The 23,800-nt window shown below is 39.8% G+C and overlaps 1 protein-coding gene across 5 annotated transcripts in view; it reads left to right on the top strand.

Annotated features, from left to right (window-relative positions):
- The first annotated feature begins 2,114 nt into the window (after positions 1-2,114).
- LOC146004065 (uncharacterized) overlaps positions 2,115-23,800 on the top strand; it is a 56,275-nt gene continuing 34,589 nt past the window's right edge. For 4 of the 5 annotated variants that reach the window (XM_083142685.1, XM_083142684.1, XM_083142683.1 and 1 more), the window contains exon 1: positions 2,115-2,194. The gene's annotated coding sequence lies outside the window, so the exon portion shown is untranslated. Of the gene's footprint in view, positions 2,195-3,533; positions 3,592-23,800 lie in introns of those variants that run through there. The other variant, XM_083142681.1, reaches the window with a different exon arrangement.

Here is a 23,800-nt window from a genome sequence, read left to right as displayed (position 1 = left end):
TATAATTCAACCAAGTCGAATAGAATGTCGTTAAACGGATGATTAACTTCTGACATTGTTTTTAACAGATATTTAATAAGACATTTCTCTTTTCCTATAACTTAAGTTCCATTCGCATGTTTCCATGTATACAGCAACTTTGGGAGTACTCTTCATCAGTCCTAGACACTTTCGTAGAACTTTCCTCTGCATTACTTCCAAAGGTCGAAATACACGTTCCGAAATTGTATTAAAGACTATAATCCCGTATTCTATTGTTGGTTTGTAATAGTTTTTGTAAAAAACTTTAATGGTACTAGGATGACTTCCCCTGTTTGTTGTAGCCATACAACGAAATACATTGTAAATTACTTCTGCCTTTTTCACTAACATTTTTATATGAGGTTTCCATGTTAATTTACTATCAAATATAACGCCTAAATATTTCACTGAATTTTCTATGGGAATGTGTAACTTTTTTGTGTATTGATTCACATGAAGTAACTCCTACATTGAAACTCCTTGTTGTCCTTTTCCACAGAATACCAACCTCCACTCCCTTCCCATCATAAAAACTAGAAGTCGCAAATTATTCCATCTCACAAGTCATTTAGAAAAAACAACCCTCCCCTTTACGGCATGCAATTTCTGAAGTCGCATAAATGAAATCCAATGTCTGAAATGTCCAATTCAGTGGCGTAGCGTTATAGTACGCCCGTACGCCCGGCGTTCCCAGATTTAATATTTAAAAAATGCGTAAATGCTGTAAATATAAAGTAAATCTTGACTAATTTCATGGCATTATAATAGCTATTTCTCGCGATCCGCTTGCAACGCTCCTTTATCAACACTCGTTCTAGCATTTTTTTAAATGCCTTTCCTGGCCGTACGCCGAGTAGGTTCGGCGTACATGACCCTATATTCCTTGCTGCCTTTCTGGAGGGAAAGCTTGGATCCCTAAAGCACGCGCCCAAATGCTCTCTCTTACGCCCGCGTATGGAGCAGAGGGCTACGTGATTGGTTCACGTGACCCTTCCTGCCTTCTGAAGCAGACGACAGCGGTAGAATTTCTACCCGATTCTTCGCGCTCGTGCTATGTGTTGCTACAATACGCAATATTGACTGACGTAACTTTACCAAACCGAAATATAGCACTTCTTAATGGCCACTGCATTGTACAATTTATCGCACGAACAGCGATGTGCATTAAAAACTAAAAGATCAACACAGTTTTTGTCAAATAAGTTGGTGAAGTCCTCGTGGTAGAAGTTCAGCCTGTGGCTGCTCTACCACTTAATAATAATAAAAAAAATAATAGTTTTGCGGGTTATTATTTTTTAGTTATTATGTAACTGCTTAATATTGTGTCAATGGAAATGTTTAGCATTCATTTGAAAACTCTTAACATCGAATGGTCTCTGGACAAAATTATTTTAAAATGATTATCAACATTCTCAAGACGTAATAAACAGTGGTCTGAATTACTAATCGGCACTGTTACGTTAGTAGAGTGTACGATAGTTGGATCATCCGCCCACCTCCGTGTCAGAGTGTTTTGCACAGCGCGCCAAGACGACAGAGGCCCGTGATTCGAATCCCGGGGTGAGCATGGGTGTTCTTTGTGAGTGCGATTAACCAAAAGTGGTAGAAAAGCGAAGTAAAATAAACCAAATCAATCATTAGTTGGATCATTCACAACAATGACGTCTACTGTTATCCAGAGGCTTGTGATTCAGGTAGGTTTTATAATGATTTGTGTCATGCCGAAAGGTATAAAACACCAGAGATCAAAACATTTGTTGCATAGTGAGGCATCTAATTTTCTAGCTCAAAACTGCATGGATGATGATGCTTTATTGCAAACCCAGCTGGCTTCAGGCAAATAAACAACACCTGTGGCAACTAATTCCATAAGTAAATTATTAACCAAAAAAGGGCCGACCTTTCCTTCGGACTTGGCGTTCCCACCCGAAATGCCAAGCTACGCCACTGCCGCCAATATATCACACAAATAACATATCGCAAACGCAAATGTTCCTATTGCACAAGTCAATCATAAGATGAAAAAGAAAATAATCAGACGTGCGCCTGTGACATAAATCGATCATCCGAAATCTTCAGACTTGCGCCTGTGACATGAATGCATCATTCGCCATCATAAAGTTCTGAAAAACCTTTTTGACGTTACGCAAGGAATTTTAATTTCATAAAAAACGTAAGTTTCGTAGCACGTAGATCTAAAAAATTACTTTCCGCGCTATTTAGAAACATCGGTTATTATGAAGAACTAATTTTTGTAACGAGAATATTTGAAATGTGCGATTGAGGGTGTAGGAAAGGGTACCGAAGCCTATCTAATTTGATTACGTGTTCTATGCTACCAGGGAACTAAATCAGAAACTAAAATAAAATATATAGAACTTCGACATCTACTTTAAAAAAAGGGGGAGGTTTGTTCTCACCTGAACGACTCCTGGTTAGCCAAAACCCACAGTGATGAGAGGCAAATTTTTTCTACAGCTCTCCTTGGTCGTCCAAACATATTATCACACTCGGTGCTAGGAGTTCAATCAGAAATTGAAAAGTTTCTCGTGACATGCGAAAGTGAGACTGAAAATCGTCACCGTTGTACAAGGGAACAGTTACCTCTACATAATTCTCTATACGTCGTCTCTTCGTTTTCCTGTCTTTTATTTTAAACGCACACTTTAATGCAGCTGCAGATTCTTTTTCATTCTGTACTTCATTGTTATTAAGAATAACATCTGCAGCACATTTTATTGCTGCTAATATAGCAGCTTTTCTGTTGTCCGCCATTTGTAAATATTCCAACCAAACAAAACACTGTCGATGTCGTTCCATAAGTCTTCACAATAACTACTTTCACCAGGTTCACGAGGCCAGTTCGATTCGTTCGTTTCGTTAAGACTTTTGGAATGCACTTATTGTCGCTGTTCATGACGTTAATAGTTCGACCTGGCCATACTGTATGTTTCAAATGTGTAGCCCCACACACCATTCTCGCACAGCCCGACGAACCAAGCACATAGCCCCACAAACCATTTGCGGAAACGTGCGTTCTTCAGTTACAGAAACTTTTTTTTTTTTTAAATGCAATCACTTTGATCAACAAAAATGTGAATACACGTTAAACAATGTTCCGCGAAGCAGATAGGTAAGTACAAATGTCAAAAATTGACAAAACGAAGAAGTTATAGGTGTCCGTGGAATATCAGATTACCACCTTGGTACTAGTTTACTATCCTTCGGACACATTTATTTATTTTTACAGAAGAAACTACTTACTGTAATAAGTTCCTGTAGCATTGTCGAACATCGGGAAGGTGTTTTGTGTGATGTGGGAATGTTTCATAGCTGAAATTCATGTTGTTCGTTGAAAATTAATTCTCCGACGGAGAATAGCGTTTGGCGCGTACACCTTCGTACACCATCACGCGTCGTCTTCTTCTTCTTCTTCTTCATGTATCACTCGTCGTGATTGTGTTTTGTTCATGTTCATTGGGTATCCAGTGTTTCGAACTGTCTGCGTTTGCAACGAGAGTTAGAAGGATGGCGTGTTGCTAGCCCCATGAACCATTGGCGCGTGGTTAGGTTAGTCAAACATAGTTAAAATTTGGTGTTGTGTTAGTATCAGGATCTAGAAATTGGAAATAATTGCGAACCATTGACGCTAGCCCCACGAACCATTGGCACTAGCCCCTCGAACCATTGGCGCTAGCCCCACGAACCATTGACGCTAGCCCCACGAACCATTGGCACGTGGTTGGGTTAGTTCAGTTAGGTTAGGAAACATAGTTAAAATTTGGTGTCGTGGTAATATCGGGGATATATATATTGTTGTGAAAGAAAAAAATTCGCGAAAATCGACAGTTTTCATTCCGAAAACTAATGCCTTATTTTTGCTTATTTTGCAATTTCTAGATGTTTCCCACTTATTCCAGGATGGATAGCCCCAAAAACGATTCACGGATAGCACCACAAAAGATTACAATTTTCTTCGTAAAAGAACGCGAAAAAAAAATGTAAAAGAAATAGATCTGATGAACTTTGTTCATGGGCATTTCTTGGGTTCCGAAGGTTGAAACACTGCATAACAATTGAAAATCGAGGAAAGACAAGCCCGACGCGTCATTATGTAGGAAGGTTTACGTGCCATATTGTGTGTGAGGCAAGCAGAAAGGCTAGGAGATAGAAGTACTGGTAATGTGAAAAATTGATCTTACTTTCATTAAAACAACGTTGATACACCTTCAGGAATGTTCCGCGAAGCAGATACGTAAGTACGAATGTGAAAAATTGCCGAAAAGAAAAAATTAGAGGTGTCTGAAGGATAGTAAATTTTTACCGCATGTTAATTTACAATTTCTACATATGTCAACGAAATCTTAACTGTAATTACGTCATCAGGACTCCATAATTAGAGGCCCTACCCCCATATCCCCTGAATGTGCCTTCATGGTGCGGTGATATATGCACGGGGAACTATACCTTTACCTACTATACAACATATGGTAGCTACACACACACTTTTAAATCTGCTTCAATACAGTTTGTTCACACTTGTGTTTTCGCATTATTTTTGTGGATGTTTCAAGTTTATATATATCTCCTCCGTGTATTAACTATGCCAAAATGATAAGGCTGACATATTTTATTATCCAAATGCAATACCATATCCATCCTTCAAAATATCTGGTTGCTAGGAAACTAACAGTTCCAATGCACATAACTTATTTGGATCCCAACATACATATGCACTATATTGTTAAATAAATTTTTTGTCAAGCAGCTTAAAAAATACCCTAAAATATTTAAGTCTCCATTCTTTATGTCCAAAAATTTAGTTTAGGCAGATATTTGAAAGTGGCATCAGAATTTGGAGCTACCTCAGAATATAAAAAATCAATATCTCATCTGCCATCTTGCTTTCAAGAAATGCAAATGCAAAATAAAATCATTGCCTTGGTGTATCTACTTGCAAGATGAATTTCAGCTAAAGAAATCTAAATTTGCTACAGATATTGTAGTCTCAAAATTGGTGACTTTCCCTCACCCTTCCTAAACCACACACTATATTACAGAGTTTTTATTAAAAACTTCAAGCTTCAAGTCCTAACGTAGCTGAGACTTGGGTTTCTTAATCTACGAAAATCTAACCTCGGATATATCTTAAAACTCTCACAAGACATGTTAACTCAGTCTTTCGTCTACCATCTTTGCACATGCCGACAAATTTTTCTCAAATCCTCTAAGTTATCTTGTAACTCAAAAGCTTCACATTTATGGCAAAATGTATGTTTGCGATTTTAGCACCACTCCTCTCCTAATCTATGAAATATAATTTTAAAAGCTTTACTGCAAATATATGTACTGACGAATTATCTACAATGACTGAGTTTAGTTCCTTATACTCCGAAAATGCATTGTAGACAGTTTTGGGGAAAAAGACAGCATGGTATAGAGCGTGCGTGCAACATGACAAAAATCAGTTTTTCATTCACCATCTTTTAGCACATTATTCAATTTCACTCACATGTAATACCATTGCATTGTGTCAAGTTTTCTAACTGCAGAAAAAAATGTTATCATGGTCACTAAGTAGATGACTTAACTTTCTTTGCCCATCCACCCCACCCATGCTCCTCCTAAATCGTGCATTATGTTTCGATAATTTTATTGTGAATTTACAGTGCAAGTAATGTCACAATGCTCCTGAAAGTTTTATGCACAAAGTTCGGAATTGTAGTCTCTAAAAAGGTTGAAAATGTCAAAAATTGTCAAAATATGAAAGTGTTTGTATTTACTTGAGTACCTATTTTTAAGAAAAAAAGAATTTATGGTAGATTATGAGAGTGAATATATCCTGAAAAAAACCACTATTACTTGTACCACATTAATTATTTTGAGTATTATAAGCTTCATTTTCTGGGCATCACCAGGCCCGACCAGAGGTGTTCACCCTCCGGAGGGCGACCCTCGTGAGGGCGAGGGCGACTGCGATCTCGGAGGGTGAGGGCGGTGGAGGGCGAGGGCGAGAGCGATCTCGGAGGGTGAGGGCGGTGGAGGGCGAGGGTGAGAGCGATGTCGGAGGGTGAGGGCGGTGGAGGGCGAGAGCGATGTCGGAGGGTGAGGGCGGTGGAGGGCGAGGGCGACTGCGATCTCGGAGGGTGAGGGCGGTGGAGGGCGAGGGCGACTGCGATCTCGGAGGGTGAGGGCAGTGGAGGGTGAGTGCGAGAGCGATGTCGGAGGGTGAGGGCGGTGGAGGGCGAGGGCAACTGCGATCTCGGAGGGTGAGGGCATTGGAGTGCGAGGGCGAGAGCGATCTTGGAGGGTGAGGGCGATGGAGGGCGAGGGCGACTGCCATCTCGGAGGGTGAGGGCGATGGAGGGCGAGAGCGATCTCGGAGGGTGATGGCGGTGGAGGGCGAGGGCGACTGCGATCTCGGAGGGTGAGGGCGGTGGAGGACGAGGACGAGAGCGATGTCGGAGGGTGAGGGCGGTGGAGGGCGAGGGTGACTGCGATCTCGGAGGGTGAGGGCGGTGAAGGGCGAGGGCGAAAGCGATCACGGAGGGTGAGGGCGGTGGAGGGCGACTGCACTCTCAGAGGGTGAGGGCGTGTGGAGTGAGGGCAAGTGGAGGGTGTTGGAGGGTGAGGGCAAGTGGAGGGTGGTGGAGGGCGATGGAGGGTGAGGGTTATGGCGGGGCCAGATCGAGACACGAGGAGATAGGATTAAATTAAATTTATTTTTGTTTTATAAATTTCTTTCGCCCAATAAGCCGCGGTGGCTCAGTTGGTAACGCGTCTGACTACCATGCTAAAGGTCCCGGGTTTCGATCCCTGGCCGGTTCAAATCAGGGAACTTTTCTAACGATGTAAGCGGCCCCGGCGCCCACCCAGCGTCGAATAACATGGGTACCTGGGGGAAACCCTGGGGGGTAAAGGCGGTCAGGGGCGTGATGCTGATCACGTCCCACTCACGACCGGATCATGGCGTGGTGCTAAGCACAGGGGAACACTTTACTTTTGTTTGTTTTTACTTTACTTCACCCAATATAATATATCATTTTTTCGATAATATTTTTTTCCCGTTGTAACTTACATCGAATACTATTTGACCTGACATCGAATTTAATTGAAGCTCAAAAAGAGATATTACGATTTATTCGTGATGATCTCGTACAAATTTCAATGAGCGTCAAATGTCTATTTCTGAGGCATTAAGGCATTAATGAAATTGAAGCCTAATTCTAAGAATTACCTGCACATTCCACCCTGCTGGTAGACAGTGTGCGTGCCTATGGAACCATGAAGAATGCGCTGGATGATTCATAGAAAGCGTCCGTGGGAAGGAAAGACTGCTGGTACTTTATTTAACGGCAGATATTTTCACTTGACTAGAAAAGCTTTACTTAGACACAGAAAAACAATCCAATATGTTTAAAGACCTTATAAGGGTAGTAATATTCGGAAATATTTGAAGCCATATGTAAAGTAAAACCACACACAGGTACCAACTAACTTCTAGCCATGATTTTTTAAACAAAAATAATCAATGTTGAAAAAACACATGCCTTCGTTTTATTATTATTTTTTTTTCAAATTTGTTTCATCTTTTAAAATCCGTGTTTTAAATGTGCTTTAGTGCTTAGAAATCTGTGTCCCTTCTGAGTATATTTGAAAGGTTTATGGGTCATTCCAAGTCAATTCAACCAGACCATGCTACCCATGATCTCAAAGTTTGATGAAATTTGACAAATTTAATCCTTTCATGGTGGTGAGAAACGACCTTTTCTTTTGTGTCTTACTTGCCTGGTTTCATATTTATAACCCCTCTAACTTTCAGTGATTCATCCTTTCTTCCGTTCACATAGCCTGTAAGTATGAACTGCGCTGCCTTGGAGAAATATCCTATCCCTCTTAAAAATTATTCAATCTTTTGTAAACTTTACAACAATGTTAACCAAACAATAAGGATTCCAGAAAAATATATTTTAACAGTTCACATTTATATTTTAGTACACTAATGAATTAATAAAATAGTATTTTCTATTTTTCTTTGGACCGAAAACATGATTTACTAAAATTTCAATTATCGTTGAGAGGGAAAGGTGCAACATCAACACAAGTATTTTTATAATGAACTTATATGATCTAACTTGTCCTCCTCCGTAGCCGAGCGGGTTAAGGCATTCACTCGTCTTGAGATCGTCCGCTGCGGGATGGCGTAGGTTCGAATCCGGCTCTGGTCGGAATTTAGTTCCACCCTCGTGAGGAAATTGGGGAGCTCCGAGTGAGTGAGCGTAATCCGGTCGCGAAGTCCTACAACGGCTGGGGGTCGGTCGGGCTGACCACCCGTCCCCCTAGTCTGGTTGCAGATCTTCACGCCCCCTGGGTGGCTCGCGTGGGAGGGAGGCCAGCAGTCGATAGGTAAGCCTTGGCCCGATATTGGACTGTTGCGCTACAGGATTATTATTATTATATGATCTAACTTACCCAAAATAAAATTGATAACTTTTTCACTCCTTCTGAAAATTTGACAACTTATTTCTGATTTTTTTAAAAAAATGGCTACCGGAGTATATATTATTCAAATTAACTTAAAATCTAAGATTTTAGCTTCAAAATATCAATGAAGCAATTTTTTAGAGTATAACATTGTAAATAATTCCCAGAAGGCGGGGCACAGGATATATTTCACACATATAATTTTATTTGACACAGTCATTTGCGTTTATTATTAAATGGATATCGCAGGGACATATGCAGGGTTCGGAAAGTGACTTTTTTAAAACAGTTAAAAAGTAACTGAGTTACTTGTTTTAAAAATCATTAATTGGAATAAACTAATATGTGAAGACTTACATGCATTTTATTTATGCTTCTGGCTGGTTCGGAAGTTTTAATAAGTCTTAATTGTATAAGTCTTCATATATTTATATTATTCATTAGAGGCGGAAAGTATTCCTGTAGGGAGGGGACAAATTATCAATTTTTTCTAGTGGAGAGGGGGGATTGAGTTTCAAATAAGAAAACCTCTTTTCGAATTCCCCATAACAACAATAAATAACATTTCATAATAATTTTCTTCAATATACTACAAACTCATTGTAAATTTTTTTATTGGAATTAGGAATCTTATAAGCTGGTATCGAGATGAGACAAGACTTAGCATAATCTCGGCTCTAGTTGTAAGCACCAATCTCGATCTCGAGGGGAAAAATTTCGGTCTCGTCTGAAGTCTGTAGCATAAGAAACATACACAGCATGTCGATGCACAAACTTTCACAGCGTATAGAGGACGAGACAAACAAATTTTCTTAACATTTTTGTACATTTCGACACAACTAATCCTCGGAAAAGGATAATTTTATCCTGAATTTATAAAACTGAGCTGCACAAGGCCATGGCTGCCACTGACGGATTTACTTTGCAATTGATTAAAATAGATAAAATATATACATGATCTATAGTGTTGCTCACGAAAGGAGACACGATACGGGACAAGCTTTTTGAAATTCGAAATGAAACTGAATGCCTGTCACGTCTCACTGTTGCGATGAGACACGAGACAATACAAGACGGCTCGTGAAAAGTCTCTTCCCGTCTAGAAGAATTACAAACAAAAAACATTAAACATTTGCAAACATTTATTTACTTGGAAAAACGTAGTTTCCTTGGAAACCCAGGCCAGCGTTCATTACGTCTAAAAAAGGATAAGGTACAAAGAGTAATGAACGAATATCTAAACTTTTTTAAATACTTTTTAATAATTGGAAGTAACCCATCGTTATTTCCCATTTTTCAATTTATTCAAGGTTATTAATTGTATGTTGTGTTAAAACTACAAATACAAATGCAATTCATACAATACAGATTCAGTTTTTGTGAAAATTATTGTGCTAGGGAATGGGCAGTTCAAGAAAATATTGTAAACTGTATAAAGAAAATTGAGGGCTTTGCTTCTTTAAAAAAAATATTATTTGCTTATTCTTTTAAAAGTTCCCGTTTCTAATGCACGAGAAACATTTTATGAAGCTTTTAGGAAATCCTTTCTTATGTGTATTGTACTAAATATTGCAGTTCTGGATAGGTTTTGTGTTCGCACTACACACATTTAAAAATATATTTTTTGTTTCTTCACAGCGGCAAGATTAGAATTTAAAGAAAACAATCCATTTCCACAGTGCATAGAAGTTCTTATAAGAATTCAATAGCAATAATGAAAAAAATAAACACTCATTTATTGAACTTTCAGACCGAAGCGACATGTAACATGTATCTTTTGGAAAACAATCTTCAAAAATAAAAACAGTCTTTCGAACTGAGGCGACACGAGAAGCTACAGGTGTCACTTATCGCTTACGTGTCGCTCGGTCTATTGGAATAGGCGATGAATTCTTTCTTATCGTTTGTCCCTTCACAGACGACAAGCAATGCGCGTCGCTGGAAACGAACCCTTAATAATACATGAAACCTTTCGAACTGACGTTTGATGCTCGGACTGAATACCGTCTTGTGCCCCAGTTTGTCTCGTGGCGAGTGCATGCAGATTGACTGAAGTGTCGCTTGTCGTTTCGGCTTGAAACTTCCGTGTCGCTTGTTGCCTGTCTCTTCACTATCGAAGCGACAAGCGACACAGGTCCCTTCAGTCTATAAGCAAGCATACACTGCGTGTAGACGAACAATATAACTTCAAAAAGGAAATCGAAATAATAAAGAACTATTTAACATCCATGTTCACAACATGCCTGTAGGTGTTGCTATGTTCATTCGCGGATTTTGGTTTGCGAGCAGTAGCCATTTACCACTGCAGAAAATCAGCAACAAAGTATTTGCATTCTCTATCACTATCACAGATCAAATAAAGGGGCTCGTTGTTCTGCAGCTACGAACCGAGTGGACCTGTTTGTTACCCCTTAGGCGACTTTCTGAAGCAGATTCCATTCTCAGTATGAGGAACGTTTATATCTGGAAATCTTTGTCAAGACAAGAGACCTGGCCACAGATTCTGGTCCTGGGAAGGATTAAATGCGCTCTCCCTCTCCCCTGCTCTTTTAACAAGGAAACGAGGAGATAGTTGGCGTCTGTGCTTTCAGTCAGCCTTGAAAATTTGGCTTAGGTGATTCCACGAAAATCTTTAAAAGTTGCCAAATGTAGCTCTTGTCCCACGCCACAAATATTCAAGTTTGCAATTTAAGTGTCGTAAAGTAACTGTTACTTGTAACTAGTTGCTTCCAATCAATGCTTCATATCGACGGAGAATTTCTTTCATGTGGCGGCACTATTATGGGGGAATATTCCTCGATTACAACCCTTCCACGAAAAAATAAAATCTGCGTATGCCCATGATTATTGGTTATTTGACTGAAAGCATACCCTTAGAATTACTTATATTAGAGTGGGTGGTTTAGGAGTGGTTATGTCCAGGATCCTTGACCGACAATACCCTTCGAGAATGATTTATGTCAAATTTTTAATCAATAGATTTAGATTGAATGATTTGATTGATTTATTTGGTGTTTTAAGTCCACTTTATGCACAGTAGCTAATCGGAACTGGACGCACAGTTTAAAGTGGGATCCGAACCACTATATGTGCCTCCACCGAGTTTATAACTCGAGACCCCTTGATTACAAGGCGATGACACTACCACTGCGCCATCGGGAAAGCACTCAATAGATTTATACTATGATGTAATAAGTATAAAATGTGTTTCCGAGTGCAGAAATCACAAATAACGGGAGATATTGGATCCCAAAGTATGGACCGTGTAAGTTAAAATAAATAATAAAACCTACCTCGTAGTACTTTCACTGCACAGAACCAAACAGTGTCGGCGATTAGGGGGCAAGGGGGTCAGTTAACTCCCCCCATTTTTGACACTTTTGCCCCCGCACTATGCTTAACGTTCTCTACCAGGAGATAGTAAACTGTCCTTGCCCCCTCAGTATTGGCACCTTCCCATCCCCAGTTTTGGAACCCAATCGCCGCCACTGGAACCAGCAAAGCCATTCAATAGACGATAAATTGGGTTGAAGAATGCCACAAAATGAAAATATTTGTAATGTGCTCGAAACATATTGACTATCCGAAACATCATTTTTAAAATGCTTCTACTGAAATTGTATGTAAGGGTGCCCTTACAATGTTGTTAACCCCCTCTCTATATCTCCGTGTGTGAGGGTGGGGGTTGTGGGTGGGGAGCTAGTTCTTCCCCCTCATCTATCAACTAGCATGGGTTAAAAATCGGTGCAATTGAACGAATTACACTAACAATATGCATAAATCACGTAATAAGCAACATTAAAATATGCTGCAATTTAACCAAATATATGACTACAAACATAAGAGAATAAAAAGCATCGCACGAGCCTCCAAAATGTCGTAGTAGTATCATTATTCCTATTATCACATCTGAGCATACAGCAGCAAACAATATTCATCCCATAATATTCGCAAACTGTCATGGAATAGATTTTTGGAATATTCGTATGGAAAGAAATTAATGTGGATGGCCAAGGGAACTAAGTATTTTTGTCATCAAAGTCACCAAAGCTATTTAATCTACAACTTATAATGCAAAGTATATTTCTCATTAATTTCATTCCGTGTATTAAAAGTTAGAATATCAACTACTTTTTAAAATGTATCTTTTTACTAATAAATGTAAAAAAACAATATAAGATATTATAAGGGCATGCTTTCAATCTAATAATTAATAAGAACAATTCATGGACATCAGCAGGACTTTTATTTTGGTGGGGGAGAGGGGTGTAAATGAGGCATATTCCTCCACAACAGTGTTGTCCCCTGAAAGAAACACTCTGTAGATATGAAGTTATCATGTCCCTGCAATACCCTTTTAATAATATACACAAACGACTGTGACTGAAAGAAAAGGATGCGTGTGAACTGATTTAATTGATTTGGTGTCTCAAGTCCACTTTATTCACAGTAAGGCTAATCGGGACTGGACCTACAGTTTAAAGTGAGATCCGAACCACTATATGTATCTCCACCGGGTATAGAACCAGGGACCCCTTGATTAGAAGGCAACGACGCTACCACTGCGCCATCGGAGAGGTCTGAATGTGTGTAAAATACGTACTTTTTGGTTGACCTTCATTTTCCAGGGATGGTGGCACTGCCCCCCCCCCCCCTCGCCCGTGCCCAGCCCTCTGTGCATTCAGGAAAACATTATTTAAAATTGTATGCTCTAAACATTTACTTCAATGATATTTTGAATTAGAATCTTAGATTTTAAATTAATTTGAAAAATATAAAATCCGGTAGCCGTTTTTAAAAATTTTCAGAAATAAGTTGTCATATTTTCAGAAGGAAAGAAAAAGCTATCAATTTTGTCTCTGGGTAAGTTAGATCTTATAAGTTCATTACAAAAATACTTGTGTTGGTGTTGCACCTTTCCCTCTCGATAATAATTGAAATTTTAGTAAACCAAGTTTTCGGTCCCAAAAAATTAGATAATAATACTATTTTATTAATTTAATTGTCTACTAAAATATAAGTCTGATATGTTGAAATATTTTCTTCTGGAATTCTTATTACTTGGTTATCATTGTTGTGAAATTTCAAAAAGATTGAATATTTGTAAGGGAGATATAATTATTTTTCGAAGACAGTGCAGCTCACTTGGAGGCTTTGGGAATAGAGGAAAGGATGAATCACTGAAAGTTTGAGAAACTGTAGAAATGAAACCAGACAAGTTAGAGAAAAAGAAATATGTAGTTTCTCACCAGTATGAAAGGATTAAATGTGCCAAGTTTCATCAAAATCTGAGAGCATAGGTTCCAAAACCTCTTTTTTTACTTGGTTGAACTGACATGGAATGACATGACTTATATATATTATCATAGGGCAAATATGTTAACTTTTTAGTGCCTCGTTCTACCCAATGAGTACAGGGAAAGGATTGTAACTTTCTTTCATCTCCAATAAGCTTATGTTTATATCCGTATAGGAACTGTAAATCTGGAGAGATGTATAATTAAAGGAAGGAACTAAATACCAAAACTTCCAAGTGTCTACATAAAGAATGTATTTTCTTGGTCAATGGGGGTAAAACCTACCACTAGAGCATGGTTTATCAAAATATGGTGTGCAGTACTGGTACACGTGCTATGTGTTCAGAAAGTAAATACTCGGTCGATGATGGCGTTGAGAGCGAAAATTAAAATATGAAATCAATTAAGACCAAATCGTATAATTTCAGATGCCATTGCCACTTGAAGTTCTTGGAGAGACATATATTTCCTTTCCTGGAGTGTCTACATGTGTGCTAGAAAGATTTCCGTAGGTAACGGAAAATAAAAGCAATAACAGTCTTAAAATACGCACATCTGAAAGACAAAGAACGAGAAAAAAAGTATTCGAGTGATAAGACATTCAAGTAATTTATATGATTTGTTACCGCTGCCGCATAAAGTAGGAGCTGTATGTGAGTGATTAATGTTATCTATTGGATGCGTGTTTGAGCTCCCATCCCCAACGTAATGGACTTTTTATTTAACTGCCATTTATAAAATGATGCCGGTACGATTTCATTTTCATCTTAAATAGAATTTATTTTTCCTAAATTTCCGGGGACAAATTTAGTACAAGAACTTTCACTTTTCCTCTTCATCTATTGTTTATAAGAATTAATGTGACAAAGGATGGACTTTTGTATGGAGTATTATGTACATAAAATCTTTGTCCAGTGTCACAGCACATGGCCGTATTTAGAGATGGACTTTGGATGTTCAAAGGTTCAACCCCCCCCCCCCCCGAAACTTCTGACATGTTGTATTAATGGACGTCCAGGAACCAAAATCAGTATCTCATTTTCAAAAATTTATTCGAAGCTTTTCAAAATACAAGGGGAGACAATGCTGAGACTATCGATGTACCTTTATCAATTTCATCATATCATCTTTCATCCTCATATTTGCAATCAGCTAAAAGTAACAGAAAGCGAAGTAAAGAAGGCCAAACCAATCAAATGATCGAGCTAGAATTTTCAAACATTTGCAATTCCCGAAACTTGTGCAAAACAGTTTTTTCTCGGAATCACAGCCCACCTCCATTGCTCCATTTTCACTTCTGCTGTTGTCTTTCCAGTGCATATTTCTGGTTCTGACTGAAAAATGGGTTTGGGGTGTCCCAAAATTGCCTTTCCGACCTTTAAGTTGCCTCATTTGATAAGGTTTTAATCCTCCTTGACAGGAGTTCAAACCTAGGACCTCCAGCTTCGTAGCGCGTTACGTTCACCACCCTCCACCCAGCGGCCTATGTAGTGTATACATGCAGTCCTATAAAACACGTGGGGTCCCGGGTTCGATACCCGGTGCATGCACAAGTGGTTCGGATCCCACTTTAAACTGTAGGTCCAGTCCCGATTAGCCTTACTGTGCATAAAGTGGACTTAAAACACCAACTCAAACCAAACTATAAAACACGTACTTAGTGCATAGCGACTGTCGTCTGTCGACTGTTTGGTAAGTACAAGAACAATTATGAGCATCGGGAGGAGAGGATCGAACCGAACCGATCCAATCCATGGACCCCCTGGAATTTGCATAGTTTATTTCAAGATACAAAACATTTTTACTATTAATAAGAGAAATAACAAAACAGTTTTATTATTAATAAGAGAAATAAATTTCAGTTAGTATTCGAACAGAATAACAAAAATAAAAGTTTCATTAGATCGAAAAAAATAGTGTACATTAAAGAAACCATTTTATATATGTATCATAATCTACCATTTAATCGAAATAATAAATGGTTCCACAGTTTTGAAAATTCCAATTTTTTTAAAAAAATAAAATGTTCAGCTGTCTCACTTTGAAAGCTTTTATTGAACAACGAATTTAAAATATATTAACAAAAAAGAATAACTACACATGTTGTGTACTCTAACTGTATTAAATGTAAAATATACAATGTAAAACAGCTATGCTGTTCATCTGGTGGATCGAGAACGAAAGTCTCCTCACGGATATAATAACAGCAATAATAATAATAATAATAATAATGATGATGATATTAATAATAATAATAATATTAATAATAATGAAAATTATGATAATAATAATAATGGAATTAAATTATATAAGTTTTATGGTATTTTGATTAACATTGTATAATAATATTTATTATTAATGTTATTATTTATATTATTGAAATTTGATCAATGGTCTGATCCCCCCCCCCCAAAAAAAATAATAATTTTGAACCCAACCCATGTCTACGGCCATGCCATAGAAGGAATTAAATTCCGCCACCAAACTGATTTGCCGGAACAGAGTTCCGTTGTATTCCGGGTCTGCTGCATATCTACTTATTTAATGAACTATTCACATTTCCATAAAGTGTAAATATTTATTCAATTTGTTCAGGTTTTCAAACGGATGGCGACAGCCTCCACCTTGGCATGTATATTTATTTATGTATGTGTGTGTGGGGGGAAGGTGTCATCCCCAAAGAATGAACATTTGCAAGCTGAAAGAGAAATTCCCCTTTTAACCTTCCCCCAAACAGGTATCACTCAGGCACGGACACACACACAGATTTACAAAGATAACGTATCACCAAATAATGAACAAATAATGCATCCCTGCTACTGTTTCTGGCACCTAGAAATATGTGTGACTCATTCTTTTAGATGTCCCTGGTTGATGTGATGTGGGAGGTGTTTTTCTTGATCTTAGCATAAACAGTAGTTTCCAATAACTGGGTGTTCTTGACCCATCCAACTAGAGCCCACAGGCCATATAGCACAGATTAGACGCACACACACACACTCACACAAAAAGAGGCAAAGTTGAAATGAACGATTGCATGGAAATTACTGCCAATACGTATATGCAATAATAAGCACATTAAGCTCAAATATACACTAACACCTGTGATAGAACTCTAAAAGGTTGCCAGAGTATCCCAAATCAAGATATATATATATATATATATATATATATATATATATATATATATGAATGAAACCGTTGAAAGCATATGAATTTTCCTCAAGGTAAAAATGCAAAAAAAGCAAATATCAACCCACTAGTAATGCCGTGAGGGTTGGTGGAGGGTGAGGACGGATGGAGGGTCGTGGAGGGCGAGGGCGATTGCGATCTCGGAGGGTGAGGGCGGTGGAGGGCGAGGGCGATTGCGATCTCGCAGGGCGAGGCCGGTGGAGGGCGATGGCAAGAGCGATCTCGGAGGGTGAGGGCGGTCGAGGGCGAGGGCGATGTGCGATCTCGGAGGGTGAGGGCGGTGGAGGGCGAGGGCGACGTGCGATGTCGGAGGATGAGGGCGGTGGAGGGCGAGGGCGACGTGCGATCTCGGAGGGTGAGGGCGATTGCGATCTTGGAGGGTGAGGGCGTTGGAGGGCAAGGGTGACTGCAATCTCGGAGGGTGAGGGCGGTGGAGGGCGAGGGCGATGTGCGATCTCGGAGGGTGAGGGCGGTGGAGGGCGAGGGCGAGAGCGATCTCGGAGGGTGAGGGCGGTGGAGGGCGAGGGCGACTGCGATCTCGGAGGGTGAGGGTGGTGGAGGGCGAGGGCGATGTGTGATCTCGGAGGGTGAGGGCGGTGGAGGGCGAGGGCGAGGGCGGTGGAGGGCGATGGCAAGAGCGATCTCGGAGGGTGAGGGAGGTGGAGGGCGAGGGCGATGTGCGATCTCGGAGGATGAGGGCGGTAGAGGGCGAGGGCGACGTGCGATCTCGGAGGGTGAGGGCGGTGGAGGGCGAGGGCGACGTGCGGTCTCGGAGGGTGAGGGCGGTGGAGGGCGAGGGTGACTGCGATCTCGGAGGGTGAGGGCGGTGGAGGGCGAGGGCGATGTGCGATCTCGGAGGGTGAGGGCGGTGGAGGGCGAGGGCGATTGCGATCTTGGAGGGTGAGGGCGTTGGAGGGCAAGGGTGACTGCAATCTTGGAGGGTGAGGGCGGTGGAGGGCGAGGGCGATGTGCGATCTCGGAGGGTGAGGGCGGTGGAGGGCGAGGGCGAGAGCGATCTCAGAGGGTGAGGGCGGTGGAGGGCGAGGGCGACTGCGATCTCGGAGGGTGAGGGCGATGTGCGATCTCGGAGGGTGAGGGCGGTGGAGGGCGAGGCCGATTGCGATCTTGGAGGGTAAGGGCGATGGAGGGCGAGGGCGACTGCGATCTCGGAGGGTGAGGGCGGTGGAGGGCGAGGGCGACTGCGATATCGGAGGGTGAGGGTGAGGGGAGGTTGACTCAAAATGAACACCTCTGGGCCCGACCCTAATTAATAACACCTTACCCTTTGATAAATCAGAGCATGCAGGCAGAGGGATGCATGAATATAGATTGATGACATAAATAGTACTAACCTCCCCTGGGTTAATAGGTTCATTAAATCATGTTGTGCAATTATTTTGAATGCCTCTAATTGATTTTCCTGTGTGATGTTAATCATAATTCCACATGCTTGCTACGAGGGTCACTATTTATATTTAGAGCCTTGGCAACACTGATTGAAGTTAGGCGCGATTTGACGTTTGCACGGAATCGTCTGGCATTATTGACCATAACGTACTTCAAATGTTTTGTCAATAGCTTCATTTTTGTTGTTTATGTTGCCTTGGAGATTGCGCGACAACAATAAAATGGAATTAAATCGTGAACATTTTCGTGCGATAATTTTTTATGATTTTCGACGTGGATTATCAAGACAAGAGTGTATCGATCAACTTACTTCCACATTTGGCGATGAAGCCCCATCCTTTGCCACTGTGAAACGCTGGTATAACGAATTTAATCGTGGCCGCCATTCGCTCACCGACGAGATGTGCGAAGGTCGTCCAAAATCAGTTGTTGTTCAAGAAAACATTGATGCTGTGCAAAACCTAATACTGCAAGATCGTCATGTGACATACTGTGAGATTGAGGCAACCATAGGCATTAGTTCCACCAGCATATATAAAATATTACATGATCATTTAGCTGTGAGAAAGGTATGTTCTCGTTGGATCCCACACAATTTGACAAAAACTCAAAAAGATGCTCGCGTCAATTGGTGCAAACAAATGCTCAATAAATACAATCGTGGTGCTTCAAAAGACGTATATAAGATTGTAACAGGTGACGAATCATGGATATATGCATATGAGCCGGAACGTAAACAGCAGTCGACTGTATGGGTGTTTCAAGATAAACCCAATCCAACAAAAGTTGTTCGCGCTCGAAGCACATCGAAACAAATGGTCGCCTGTTTTTTCGGGAAAACTGGTCATGTGGCAACTGTGCCTTTAGAGGAACGTAGAACGGTCAACTCTGAAAGGTACACAACAATTTGTTTGCCAGAGGTCTTCGGTCAAATATGGAAAACAAACAAACGCCATCGGATCATTCTTCATCAAGACAATGCCAGCTGTCACACATCTCGTCTAACAACCGACTTTATGAACAGTCAAAAAATCGAATTGATGGGTCATCCGCCATACAGTCCTGATTTGGCACCCAATGACTTCTTCTTGTTCCAGAATGTCAAGAATAAATTGCGTTGACAACGATTTTTGTCGGCGGAAGACGCCGTTGATGCATTCAAAAACCATATTATGGAGGTGTCTCAAGAAGATTGGAAAAACTTCTTTGACAAATGGTTCGAACGAATGCAAAAGTGTATTGACCATAAAGGAGAATACTTCAAAAAACAATAAAGCAGTTTTCAATGCCAAATTCCTGTTTTTTTCATTGTTAGGCTCAAAATATAAATAGTGACCCTCGTACTATCCATTCTTTAAGGGTATAAGTTCATTCATGGGCAACCTTGAATAGGTGTACAATCAGAAATAAGACCATTTTACAGTCACGTCTGTAATCCTTGGGGGGGATTGATCGGACTTTAGACTAACCCTGTGATTCTGCTGCCATTTTCATCAAGATGGGCTTGTTTTTACATTTGAGTTGGTGTAATACAATCCAAGGAGAGATGGCTTACTCAGTTATTTTCATTTTAATCAGATACATGTTTTTATTGAACCTGTTCAGAACCACTGTGACCACTGGTGGCATTTAACACATCATTTCTCGTACGATTAACATGCTACTTCTCTTGAACAATAATGTTTGTTTTCATTTTATTTCAAATTTAATTGTTTGTTCATTACATGTGTGAAAGTGTGACATATTTGAATTTGTTTCCAATTTGTGGGGTGGAAATTTCTTCAAGAATATGCTTTATATTTGTTATTGGTTGTGACGATTTTCTTGCATTATAAAAGCATTATTTATATTCATTAAAATAATGTCGTAAAACTCATCACAATTTGGGTCTCTCTTCACCTCTAACTAGGTTCGCGAGTGTCGCTACTCAGTTGTTACACGTAATTTCCTCACAAACTCATAGATGTATCTGCCTACCAGCAGCCTTGCTTCTAATCGAGGGAAGAGATGACTCACAGTGTTATGTTTGAATACTTGCTCAACAGACATTGGGTAAGAACTACAATCACGTTATTGACTCGCACCATGCATTGCCAGTGTATACGCCGATGCAATACGAACTTGATTCACACAGTATATACAGCGTGTTTCAAAAAGAATATATGTATTACAAAGTATTATTTTGTCCAAACTATCGATCGCTGCGCCCCTGCTCGGCTATTAGAGAAACGAATACATAGTCTAGTTTATATAATAGCCGCTAGATGTCAGTTGTGTTCTGTTTTGCTTGGTACCCGTCAGTTGTTTGAAATGGCTACTCCGCAGCAGAAATCATTTTGTGTTCTCGAGTTTGCGAAGTGCAATTCCGTGATTACAGTGCAAAGACGTTTCAGGTTGAGGTACCAAATTGATCCTCCGAATGGGTGGAACATTCGCAGATGGTATCGACAGTTTGTAGATACAGGATATGTATGTAAAGCAAAGAGTCCTGGCCGCCCTCGTGTTCCTGAAGAAAATGTTGCACGAATTCAAACTGCTTTCCAACGTAGCCCTTCAAAATCAACTCGTCGTGCCAGTCGGGAGTTACAACTTCCTACAACAACAATTTGGCGTGTTTTGAGACGTCGGCTGGTTATGAAGCCATACAAGGTACAGCTGTTACAAGCTCTGCATCCTGATGACAAACACAAACGTGTGGCATTTTGTAACGAGATTCTTGATGCTATTGACAATGACAACACTTTCGCACAACGCATCGTGTTTAGTGATGAAGCTGCGTTTCATGTCAATGGTCAGGTAAACAAACATAATGTTCGCATTTGGGGCCTACAGAACCCACTTGCATTCATTGAACATGTACGAGATTCGCCCAAAGTGAATGTGTTTTGCGGGATATCCCGATCATCTGTTTACGGCCCATTCTTCTTTGATGGAAACACGGTTAACGGTCAGCAGTATCTCTATGTTACAAAACTGGTTGTTTCCGAGGCTGAACGAAGACAACTTCATTTTTCAACAAGACGCGGCACCCCTTCACTGGAGTCGCCAAGTGCGTGATTATCTGAATGAAACTCTACCGAACCGTTGGATTGGTCGTCAAGGAGCTGGCGACTTAGCATGTATCAGCTGGGCTCCACGGTCACCACATTTGACACCCTGTGACTTCTTCCTGTGGGGTTTCATTAAAGACAATGTTTATGTACCACCACTCCCACAGAACCTGGAAGAGTTGAAGAACCGGATCCGTACTGCCGTAACATCAGTGACGAAGGACATGCTTGCCCGAGTATGGGAGGAATTTGAGTATCGATGTGATATTGTTTGTGTCACTGCTGGAGGACATATTGAACATCTGTAATCTGAACTTGAGAGGTTCGTAAGTATGTGTGTCAAGTTTCATCTTCGTATGTCTTAAAGTTCAATAAATATATGCATGCGAAATACGTATATTCTTTTTGAAACACGCTGTATACTCTTGATTTTCTACTGGGACTTCAAGGGATGGCTGAGAATTGGTGCCCGCTACAAACTACATTGTGTGACTGATGTAAGAGAGAATTCGGGTGAGAAATTCGCAGATGTCTTTTTTTGATATTGTCATGTCAGATTGGAGATCTGATGCAACATTCCATTTTGCCCAAGGGTCATTCCATGCCAATCAATCCATTTGTGGTTGCATGACTATTTTGGAAAAAAATCATTTTTAGTACATACGTTTGTAGGTGTTTCTAGATATCAAAAGCAATGTTCAAAATAAATTATTGTCTTTAATTCTCCAGAAGTAGCCATTTTTCCAACATGGCGCATGGCTTTCTTTTCTCATGTAGCACCTTTCAGAAACCTTAATATCTCAGAAACCATTAAAGCTAGAGACTTGAAACAAAATTCATTTTGTAGCTAATGAAGTATACTCTCTACGATATTCAAGTATGTTTTGCTTAAAATTGCATCGTAAGTACGAAAATTATGGTGGAAATTGTGGTAACGATATTTAAAAAATTGGATTTTTATACCCGATTTTTTCAATGAAGTGGTTTAGTCTAAGGCTTGATTTTTTTCATGTGTAGACCAGCCTACAGGGTGTCTGTAAATAAAATATCAGTGCTTAGAAATTCAACCGTTTTTACAGCATGGGCTCAAACATGGCCATTCATTTAATTTTGACAGTTTTCGGGGTTAAATATCTCAGATGGTTCCTCTTCAAAAATTCTGAAATTTGGCACAAAGGAAGCCCTGCACGAACCTAACTCACAGTAAAAATCTCAACTTTTAGATTCAACTCGTTTTGGTCAATATGAGGTAACGTATGTCACCTAATTTCTGACATTGCAAAGTAAGGTTGAACTACATTCCATACTTACAATAATGAAGTCTTTTCTTTCTCTTCTTTAATTTGGGTTAAATAAAGCCACAGAAAATATAGTAACATAAGGTTTAAATATTTGACTTACCAGAAATTGAAATTACAAGGTATGACAATTGAAAATCTGCGAAATCTCATTGCAAAAGGTGTGATTTATTAGGTACCAATGGCCAGTTGGTGTTGTCAGCTACAGTTTCCTTTTCATTCTCTTTGTTAAATCAGGCAGAATTCTTTGTTCTTTCATTAAGTTCCTAAGTAAATTATCAGGAACTTTCAATTCATCACACATATTTTTTCTTGACTAAGTGGTAGCAATCAAACTGATGATTCTGAACTTTTCAACATTAGTTTTTGCTAATTGACATTTTTCTTCTTATAATTTCAATTATATGATTGTACTGGCCATGAAAAGGATTATCACACTTGCTTTCCTTTTCTTCATATCTGGAGAAAGTGACTCACTTAAATGCCAGAATGTAAAGTCATTGTGTGAACACAAGAAAAACTAAAGGAAATGCATTTAGTCTGTTCTGTTTTTGATGTGTCTCCTGTTTCAAAGCTGAGGAGGCTGATTGCAGAAAAACAATAAAGTGCTCTTGCTCGAAAAACTATTCACATCATACAAGGAGTGCAAAGGAAACTGAAAAGTTGAAAACAATAAAGTGCTCTTGATCGAAATGCTTTGTGAAAAGCAACTTTCAAGTTTCCTTTGCCCTCCATGTATGATGTGAATAGTTTTCGATCAAGAGCACTTTATTGTTTTCAACTTTTCAGTTTCCTTTGCACTCCTTGTATGATGTGAATAGTTTTTCGAGCAAGAGCACTTTATTGTTTTTCTGCAATCAGCCTCCTCAGCTTTGAAACAGGAGACACATCAAAAACAGAACAGACTAAATGCATTTCCTTTAGTTTTTCTTGTGTTCACACAATGACTTTACATTCTGGCATTTAAGTGAGTCACTTTCTCCAGATATGAAAATTTTACTCCCAACATGTCAGGCATATTGATTTAACTGGTATAAGGCTTACCTGACAC

The sequence above is a fragment of the Lepisma saccharinum genome, chromosome 21 (genome assembly GCF_977018435.1).
Source record: "Lepisma saccharinum chromosome 21, izLepSacc3.1, whole genome shotgun sequence".
In the NCBI taxonomy this organism is placed as follows: Eukaryota; Metazoa; Arthropoda; class Insecta; order Zygentoma; family Lepismatidae; genus Lepisma; species Lepisma saccharinum.
Note: the sequence above shows the minus strand (reverse complement) of the source record. Positions and strands in the feature narration are given on the sequence as shown.